Source organism: Lampetra planeri, chromosome 6 (assembly GCF_965212315.1).
Source record: "Lampetra planeri chromosome 6, kcLamPlan1.2.h2, whole genome shotgun sequence".
Lineage (NCBI taxonomy): Eukaryota > Metazoa > Chordata > Hyperoartia > Petromyzontiformes > Petromyzontidae > Lampetra > Lampetra planeri.
In genome coordinates, this window is record NC_136112.1 from 12,290,997 (window position 1) to 12,301,212 (window position 10,216).

A 10,216-nucleotide genomic window follows, 5' to 3' on the forward strand; every position below is an offset into this window, starting at 1 on the left:
CGTACAAAGCAAACACATAACCAAACATACGCAAACATTGTTAATCTATCACTTGTAAATATGCCTTTATAAATGAACATCAAACCCAGTCAAACACATCGATAAATATGTAATTAAATGGTACACACCACCAGTTCAAATCGAATGTACTCTGATGAATGATGTAATTAGATCAGTGTGTTGCGAATGACCCATTGATCATAACCTGTTCTGCCCTGCTCTGAAGAAGGCACAGACTCAAATACACAGATCAGCACCACATACCGCGCAATGCCCCTATTTACGTATTCCCCTTTTACGTCGTTTCGCAAACAACATGACCCGATTTACGTCGCTGACAGCATCGTCCGTCCTTTCTCGTTATCCGTCGCCTCTCAGCCTTCGCCCTCCACCTACCCTGGACACCAACTACTTTGCGTCACGAATATATACATTGAGTGCACTCTAAGAGTGCAATATTTTATTGACGTACCGTGTTTTCTTTTTGATAGTGGACTGTATCTCGTTGTACTCTGTATAATTTGTGCTAAAGGTTACAGCTGAACACTTTTGAGTGCAGTGTCATTTGGTCATTTCATTCAATGCAACGTTGTGGGCACGCGATCCTCCTACGCGTGCTTTAAGCGATAAGGGTGTCTATGTGGCTAAGAGACGGCGTAAAAGTGTTCCTGTACATATCGTAGAAGTGAAAGTTCGATGTTATTCGCCACTCCTGTGAGTGAGTGTGTGGGGAGCGGTGGCGCAGTGGTTAGCCCGCTGCACTATGACCCCCGGCGGCTCGAGATCGATTCCCGCTCAATGCCACCAACACCGGTGAGGATTATCTGAACCGGTCCTGGGCCTCCCCTAGGTCGACTCGGTCTCAAATGAGTTACCTTGTGCGGTGTGTAGAAAAGGCGGCCGGGCGAGGTGTTGGTCACCCACGCCCAAGTGTGCCGTGTCGGCCTTCATAGGTGCTCGCTAACAGCACTTGCCCCAACAGTCTGTTAAGGCTACACAGGGGATCTTTGTCATTGTTTTGGATATACGAGTGAGTGTGTCTTTTTTTGTTTTTTTATGTTACCATTGCTTGCTATGACCCAGAACTTCCCGAACTATTGTCAAATATTACCCATTTTTTTACGCAAGAAAATGCCTACGTATGTACTATATGTTGAACTTCATTCGCACCGTACGTAGCCAACCGTGCCAATGGGAGGTGCGGGGGAAGAACAACAAACTAAACATTAAAAAAATCAGTTCTAGATTTGAAGCTTTCGTGACTGCAAGGATTCATGCTCTTAGGTTTTTTCGGTAAAGTCACGTAGGTAAAAATGTTTTTACTAAAAGTAATAAAAAAAAATAATTAAAAAAATAACTATTATTACTTTTAGTATATTTTTTTTACCTACGTGACTTTACCGAAAAAAAACCTAAGAGTATAGAAAATCAGTTTTAAAGAAATGAGTTTTCAATCTAGATTTATAAGTGCAACGCTCCAGTGACTTGCTAATATTTAAAGGAAGAGCATTCCAGACGGCCGCAGAAGTGCATCTAAAAACGCGCGATGCATTGCCCGGTTTTTGTTCGATGCCTCGCCAAAAGCCGCTGCAAGGATGACCGTAGTTCGCCTGATGGTGTTATGCTTCTTGACGAGATCAGCAAGGAATTGTGGTGAAATAGTGGCAAAGACAATGTGCTTACTGGTTGCGAACTTATCTGTGCCAGGAGATGGCAGTAGCGCGCGTGGATTTTGTCTGGCCAGGCATAAGCATGAAACTGTTGTGTCTAGATGCATGCACGTCTTCTTCTCATCTGTCACTCCACGTAAAGAATACGTATTTTATACAAATCCAGACGGATACATTGCTTCCTGGTAGTGCGTAATTTAAGGAGCACTTTTTCAACTTTTGCAATAAGGATTGTTATGTCCTCAGATAATGACTCTTTATCTATCAACGCCTCAATAAGTCTCACTACTAAAGCAGTTCCCAGTTAGATTTTCTTTCGTGGTCAATTCCTTGTTGGGTTAGTGTTAATATGTTTAAAATTAATGTTTAGAAACAGGTTGCCCTTTGATCAACAAAAAAAGCCAAATATGCAGTCTACTTTTTGAGGTTTTGAGTACTTTTTCAAAATAGGCACATTGAAATATTTAAAATGAATGTCAACATGATACATATTAGTGTTGAAATGAAAAATTCATTTTTTTCATCTCTTATTAGCACTTCTATGATCTACAATTTCTATTATCTGTGCTCCTCGATCGATCTGTCATGAGTATTTGCGACCTATTTAATTACATTTTAACGAAAATAAATTATATTTAAATAAAATTCAAGGTAAGGCCCACTGAGCTACATAGCTCTTTTTTCACACGCGACCTGGCCCCAAATGATAAATCAACGAAGTGGCTTATCATGTGGAAATCTATAGCAGCCAAATACTCTAAACGCCTGTTTCTAAATGTGGAGGGAAAACCCAGATGACCCAAAGAAAAATCTGTGTGTTTGTAAAAACCAAAACATTGCTATGTTCTTGCAATTCCACTATAAGCTTTCAAAATACTCTATATGCCAACAACTTAATAAGTCAAGTAGTGTAATAAAATTGAATGCTTTAAATCAGCGAACTGTATTTCTAACTTTAAAATTAACAAACTTTTCTGTTTTATTCATCTCACGCAAATGCTTACATTCTTAAATAACAACAGCTGCCAGAATAAAATATGTCACTTATATATCTTGTTGTTTGAAATACACCACGCTGTGTACACGTCCTGGATGGAAACTTGTTTGTAGTGATGCCATTATTGTTTTTATACATATCTGTTCCTGATATATGATACAGTGTTGCCACTTCGCATTCGTGTTTTTTGTCAGGATGCTCTGGCTTCTTTTCACATTAATTGGCCTCAAATATCTTAATACATAGACTACAGTGGTTGGGCAATTGTTGTCAGCACCTGGCTGAACACAACTCATTTGATAAAAAGACATAAATACTCTATTCATAACGTGCATTAATTATATATTTTAAAAAACCTGCAGTCGTATGAATTTCACCATGGAAAACTTGTAAATGCAGTACTTTCACGTGTTTACATTAAGCGAAGCCAATACGGGCCATTGTACTTAAACTCAAAGTGAGACGATGGAAACATTCATGTTTTCAACGCTGCCTCCAAGGAACGGAAAAGGGTGGTGGCGATGGGTGAAATTGTAAGAAACGGAAACTCTCCTCACGGTCTCTAGGCTCAACGGCCAGGAAAAGACGCACGGGTGTGTAGGCATATGTATGGCTTGCAAGTTGTGTTTTTTGGCATCGCAGAGCCTAGCACAGGCGTCAGTAGCATCCGCAGCCGCATGCGGCTCTCTAAGGACTGCTTCGTGGTTCCCGACACTATACTGTAATTGCAAAGTAAAAAAAGCCACCTAATTATTTGAGATGAACGGTGGAACGTCTAAAAGCCTAACAATAATTTGCAACGCGGCATTTACAAATCACTGTGCTTGTGCTGTTCTTAAAATAGAGATTACAAAAAAATATGGTTTGACGTTATTCGTTCAGTATATTCTTGTGTTCATATTCTTAGTTCTTTCGGTAAAGTCACGTAGAAGGGAAATAATAAAAATAAAACATGATACAAATTCTCACGACATTTCGATTGCAACACAAGCTATCATCATCAGGTGTGAAAACTACTGCAATAATTGTTTTAGCTGATGATGATTGCTTGTGTTGCAATCGAAACGTCGTGAGAATTTGTATTATATTTTATTTTTGTTATTTTATCATTTCCCTTCTACGTGACTTTATACCGAAAGAACCAAGAATATGAATCCCTGCACCCACGAAAGTTTTAAATCGAAATCTTGTGTTCAACTTTGTTGTCATGCTGGACTCCTGGCCCTAGCATGACAGCATTGCACTGTCGAGCTTAAATCACAACTGCCTAGCTAGGAGTCAACTTTGCTCCCTTTGTTCATCCGAATTAACTCGGTGACGTGAACTCAGGATGGTAAGATTTTTTTTGTTCTTAAGAATTCTCGGCAAAATATTTCGTAACTTCGTGTTAAACAGATGGAAAATTCGCGTGCGCACTCGTGCGTTAAAATGGGAAGGAACTTATTCAATTTGCTGCCTCACCCCCCCGCCTCCCTTCCAAGTGATTCGATGAACAATTAATGAATTCATCAATGAGTAACGGTCCTCCCATAACGGTCCCCGCAACCTCACAGCATTCCCTTACCCCCCATACGCTGACGTCAATCCCCGCACCGACGTGGCCAGGAGTAAGTCCGCCGTTAGACGATAATAATACCAATTCCTTATTTGATACAGCAAATCTAGCTGTGACGGTCCCACCTGATGACGGAGACTTGTGTTGCCTCCGAAACGTCGTGATTTATTATTATTATTATTTTATTTCTATTATTACTTTTATTAATTTTAATTTAATTTTTTACCTACGTGACTTTACCGAAAAAACCTAAGAGTATGAATCCTTGCAGTCACGAAAGCTTCAAATCTAGAATTAATACCAATCCCATTTATATTTAGCGATTCCCATCAAGGATCTCAAAGCGCTGTACAGGACAAAGCAGCAGCAGCAGATGAACATAATATTATATATACATTTTAAGAATCCAATTACTAAATGAACTAAAAGTTTAAGAAACGGAGGCATATAAATGTTATTAAGACGCATTTTTTTTTACGTCCACAAACTCAGAGATTTTGATATTTGGTGGAAGAGTGTTATATAGACTGGGGGCTACATGGGGAAAAAAGCTTGGTCACCCATAGACCAAAGCCTCGACCTGAGAAAGCAGAGAAGATCTGCCTCCCCAGATCTTAGGGACCCCTGACGGGACATTGGTGGTTGGAGATGAGGAAACATTGTCCGAGATGTGACAATACGTGATTGGCGGCTGGCAATGAGGTAACAACGATGGGGGAAGGTGGGGGGAGGGGGATTTTGGAGAAGGGGCCGTGGGGATAGGAGGGCACGTCGGTGGAGGGACGAGAGAGCTGTGCGTGAAGGAGGGAGCTGGGTGTGTGACGAAAATAAAATAAACGGACTGGAACCCTTACCCCTCTCAGCGTGTTGGTGAGTCGAGTTTCCTCTACAAATGTCACGATCATTGGAGGCCGGGGGAGGAGGTTAAAGGTAAATATGCCGGTGGGAGACACAAGCCCGTGGGAGTGAGAGAAGGGGGTGCAGGGGGATGGGGGTTATATACGAGCCTGTAAATATTCCATTGAAACCTCCTTTTCCAGTAGCAAAATATGATAATTGTTTTTTTACCCTTTATCTGGCAACAAAACTGACACCTTTTTTATACAAGGAGTCATGTTTGCATTGACCACAATACCAATTCTGATGGTGCGTTGTCTTTAAGTTGTGCGCCTTTTGGCGTCATCTGGTCCAACACCATGTGAGACTAGGCTCTAAGAAAAGCTGTCTCGGGTGTGGACCAATCAATTTCAAGGACAGTGCATACATTATCAGAGTTGTGTTTTTTATTTGCATTCCGACCGCAGGTATTGTGGTCAATGCAAACATGACTCCTTGTAAAAAAAAGTGTCAGTTTTGTTGCCAGATAAAAGGGTAAAAAAACAATTATCCTGTAAATATTATTGAGTTGTTTTTCCTTTATATCTTTGCACTGGTATACATTCAGCAGTTAATTGATTAGTATCGATTGTAAAGCGAATTGTGGCTGCATGAAATATCGAGTGTAAACATGTCGTATTCCGTCAGTTAAACCACACTGCAGACAACATTGACTGAGTCGACCGTGACCAATAATTTCAACTCACAATCTTAAGAGGCACTGCTATTCCCAACTGAATGGTTGGATCAGTGGTTCATGCAGTAATACACCGGATATTCTAACAGGTCTCGGTTTTTGTTATTTATCCGTTTACACGCGTTTACATTGAGTGGAATTTTCTTCATATAACCCTCATGTGAAATAATTTAACATTATGGGGCCGTCCATAAATGACGTCACGCACCTAGGGGGGGGGGGGAGTCAGACATTTGTGACGATGTGTGACGGGGGGGGGGGGTGAGAAATGTGACGTCACATCAAAATGCGCAACTTTAAATGAATATAGATTTGTTATAACAACACTCCTACAACATTAGAGTGCAGCGCCACATTAAATACGCACTACAATGACAATAGTTTAAAGCGATTTGAAGCATGTTTTATTTTCAAAATGGAAATGTTTTGGGGGGGGGGGCATAGCTTTGTGACGTCATATTTGAGGGGGGGGTCTGACTTTTTGTGTCGCCGTGTGACGAGGAGGGGGGGGGCAGAAATCGTCCAAAATCGCGTGACGTCATTTATGGACGGCCCCTGTCCAAGTTTGTGAACAAAGTAGATCCTTAGCAGATGTAGCCGGTCCGCCCTGTCCCTCTATTCCCACGCAGATCCTAACGAGGTGGAACAGGTCGGCTAAGTAGGCAATGAGCCATAAAGTTCGGAGACTAAGAGTGGATACTTCGCGTTGTGTTCTGTCCTGTGGGCGACTCCACAATAGCTGAGCACCAGAGGTTTGTCGAACGGCAAAACTTTCTTTCAAAAGTGCTCTGCAATAGCGACCACCCACCCTCGGCGCAACAACACCGCAGCTCAATCTCACCAGCACGGAATCCGCCCAAATCTAAATTGCGGGGACGTGCTTCGTAACTCGAATGTGCACGTGTGCTCTTGCAAGTGTAATTCCTGATGACCATTGCATTCACTTAAATTAAAATAAAAGCCGCACCTGGCTACACGTAACTTAGGTTTCTCATGGCCAGTGTAAGGTGATAAACTGTAACCAGCGCATTAAATATGGCCTGTAGTGGTAAAGACAGTGGTTTAGGGCACAACGCTTTGAACCAGCCGACCCGTATTTGATTCCCTGCCAACGTGAGTGGCAGGTGATAACTGAACCGGGCCAGGGCTCCATCTTTACGACTCCACGTTGATCAGTGTGGTAAGGTGTGGCCAAATCAGCGTGTGACACGATCAAAGGAGTGTTTTAGTCATTAGTGACACGCCATAGGAAGTCTACCGTCCACCAGCGCATTGGCAAAGGGTTGTCTAGACAGTCCAAAATCACTGCAAAGGGATGTAAAAACTAAATTTGACTATGCTGATCAGTTAATATAAATATCAACACTCACACTCCTTGAATCTCAAAAGCCCCACTCGTTATGTTGTGGCCTCTTACACACTTCCTCCACCTGCAACACCAAACTTGTTTTCTTGTTTTACAACAATATTATAAGCTTTGTGTTTATTACGTGAGTGGGCTTGTGCAGGACACATAGCTGATGGTCAACAATAAGTGGCAGCTGAGGTATAGAAAGCAACCGAGGATATTCATCGAGGTGGAGCCATGATATTAGCTCATGTACAGGTGCTGAGTGGATTTCTACATCATAGGCTTGAGGAGGCCTTCTTCCAGTAATGGACTTAACATTGCTGCTGCTGCTGCTGGTAATTTATTACACGTCTCAAGGTTAAAAAAGGCATGCTGTGATCTACAGCCATAACAATCACACAGAGCTCGACTAAAATGTGAACACATAGTTTTAATATTTATATAAGTGCAACATTACAAAGGCAAAAACAAACCATTCAAATAAAACGCACAACTACATATACAAACGAAACCTTACTTTAGCGGACATTTTATTTTGCTGACCATTCCTAAGAAATTCTATATTAATGTAAATAAAACAATGACACAGCGATGTACAGCAAATCGAAACAAATTTACGAATCCTTGTAATTCGTGGATTACCTGTGGTCCGTGACCACTTCCATAAAGCAGCCATTCCCTTGGCTTCTAATCCAATCACTCAACCAAGTCTCTCTGCGTAATGCAAAGATGTCTCTCTCTCTCCAGTGATTTTTTTATGAGAGGTGAAACTGCAGAGACAAGCAGAGCTGCAGAGACAACGCATCTGCAGTGGCACAAGGTGATCTGCAGAGACAAGATCTGTAGAACCAAACGGAGCTGCAAAAATATTAACTTCGGTGCATTGCACATATTTTTTTTTATAATTTAATTTCAATTAAAATTGTTAAATCATAGACCAATATGGCAGATTTACCATCGTAGATAAAAAATAAATATCTACTATAATTCACAAATGTATATAGGATGGAATCGTTAGTCACGTGCCGTTCTTCCCCGATCATCACACATTTTATGTGGCTTAACGGAGTCGCTCGCAGCACTTTACCCGCGTAATCTGTGGCACACTGCGCCGGCGCGAAATATTTCATGGATTTCAGGATTAACCTCCGTGGGTGCGGATGTTAATCCTGATATGGTCCCCAAATATCAATGAAAATTTTTGGAGTCCTGATGTATTTCATAGCAGTCCTTTACCAGTCGGCTGCTAGATGCCATTTCAATCCCCAGTACCCACCTATGGATCACTATCATCTTCGATATTATGTCACGTATGATTTCTTAATACAGCAAGTTGGTATTATTTGGTTAACCAAGCCATGCATTAAAATCAAACGACTTCCTATGCAAACAAAACTATCATTCAAAACAATGCAGCTAAATTAGTTTCACAAAATCTGCTGATGCATGCAGCCGAATGAAACAGCACTTACACAAGTCCAACCACAAACCCAGTGCATACGCACCTTCATTGTTATTTACAAATATGAATCGGTCATTTTATATATGATGAAAGGTTTATGGTAATAAATAACATGGACATTTTCACCAGCAATGTTGTGGGTCATAATGCCCATCCGTCGTCTGAACAGGAGCCATCCCTCGTTTGTTCAGCACCTCGATACGGCCGTGAGGAATTTCGCTGTAACGTAACTTATACATTGCGCAACAAAATTTGATATACAGTTGCGACAACATTCACATTTACGGAATTTTTTATCTCTTATTTTTTAAAAATGGGGAGGGGGGGGGTCGACCAATGCACGGTCTGGCGTTTGTCCTGAACGCACGACTTTCTACTGCTGCTGCAGATAGTATTGTACGAGGCACACTTGTTTCCACCTCTACTGGTTTCCGGAATTATTCGCGTCGCTCAAGCTCGCCTCGATTTTCCGATGTCGATCATGCCCAGTGCTGTACTCACTGGACAGGATTTAACTATTTCTTTTATAAACGTTCTTCGGTGCAAGTCCAGATAGCTGGAAAAAGGCCATTGAGTGCAAGTGATAGCAGAAGTACAAAAAAAGCAATTTCCTCCTAACACGGCAATCACCAGCTTCTGGCAAAGGTTTGCTGCATTCTTAAGTGAGATTTTACGTCGTCTTTGGGCCCAATTTTTTTCTGTTAGTAACGCATCTCCAATTATAATTTAAAGTTAATGAGAAAATAGGATGCGATTTGTGGAATCTCGCTTTAGAGACAACTTTGCAGGAAACTGTTCTGTATATCGAGGGATGCAGAAGCAAACGGCTGGCCAGTCTTCAAGACACAACTTCCCCTATTGTGCAATCCAATTTCCCTTACCGTGTAATCAGTTACAGACATCTCACCATTCATGACTCAACGCTGATGCACAACCACAACTTATTGGAAAGTACAGCAATACTGAGTGGTAATATTAAAAATGTAAATATGTACACACACACTTTCCACTTGGACACAAACGTCAACAAAAATTAATGCAGGTGTACAGACTAACCAAGCTGCAATTATGCACACACATTACGTAGATTGTTTTTGATTTGTGCTGTATAGCTCCAGTGTTTTCAATATTCAGTTCCTGAAGATTATCCAAGCACAGCCAGTGAAATGTCAGGCATCTAGCTGAATAACACATGTAGCTGAATAACACATGCAAAAGCACATTTCCTGGTGACTTCCTATCCAGCGACACCTCAAAATGAGAAGTTACATATGGCCGGGTGGCTCGGCAACTGTTCCAAGGGATGTCAAGCGAACATCTCTCAAAACCCGAGTTCAAAGCCTGACTTTTATGTGCAGTTATGCCAATCAAATAAGCCCGTTAAATCAAAGCAGTGTGTAAAAACCAGCATTTCAGAAGTACAGCACTTAAATGTACATGCAAATGGCCTGTGGGACTGTCGTCCAACACCCTCGTGTGCCATGCCAGCCTTTATTAGGTGCTTGCCTACAGCATTTGCCCCAACAGTCTGTTGAGGCTATACAGGGGATCGTTGTCTGTCTGTGCAGATAGAGGGCAGCACCTGGAGGTTAAATTGAGTCATGTGAT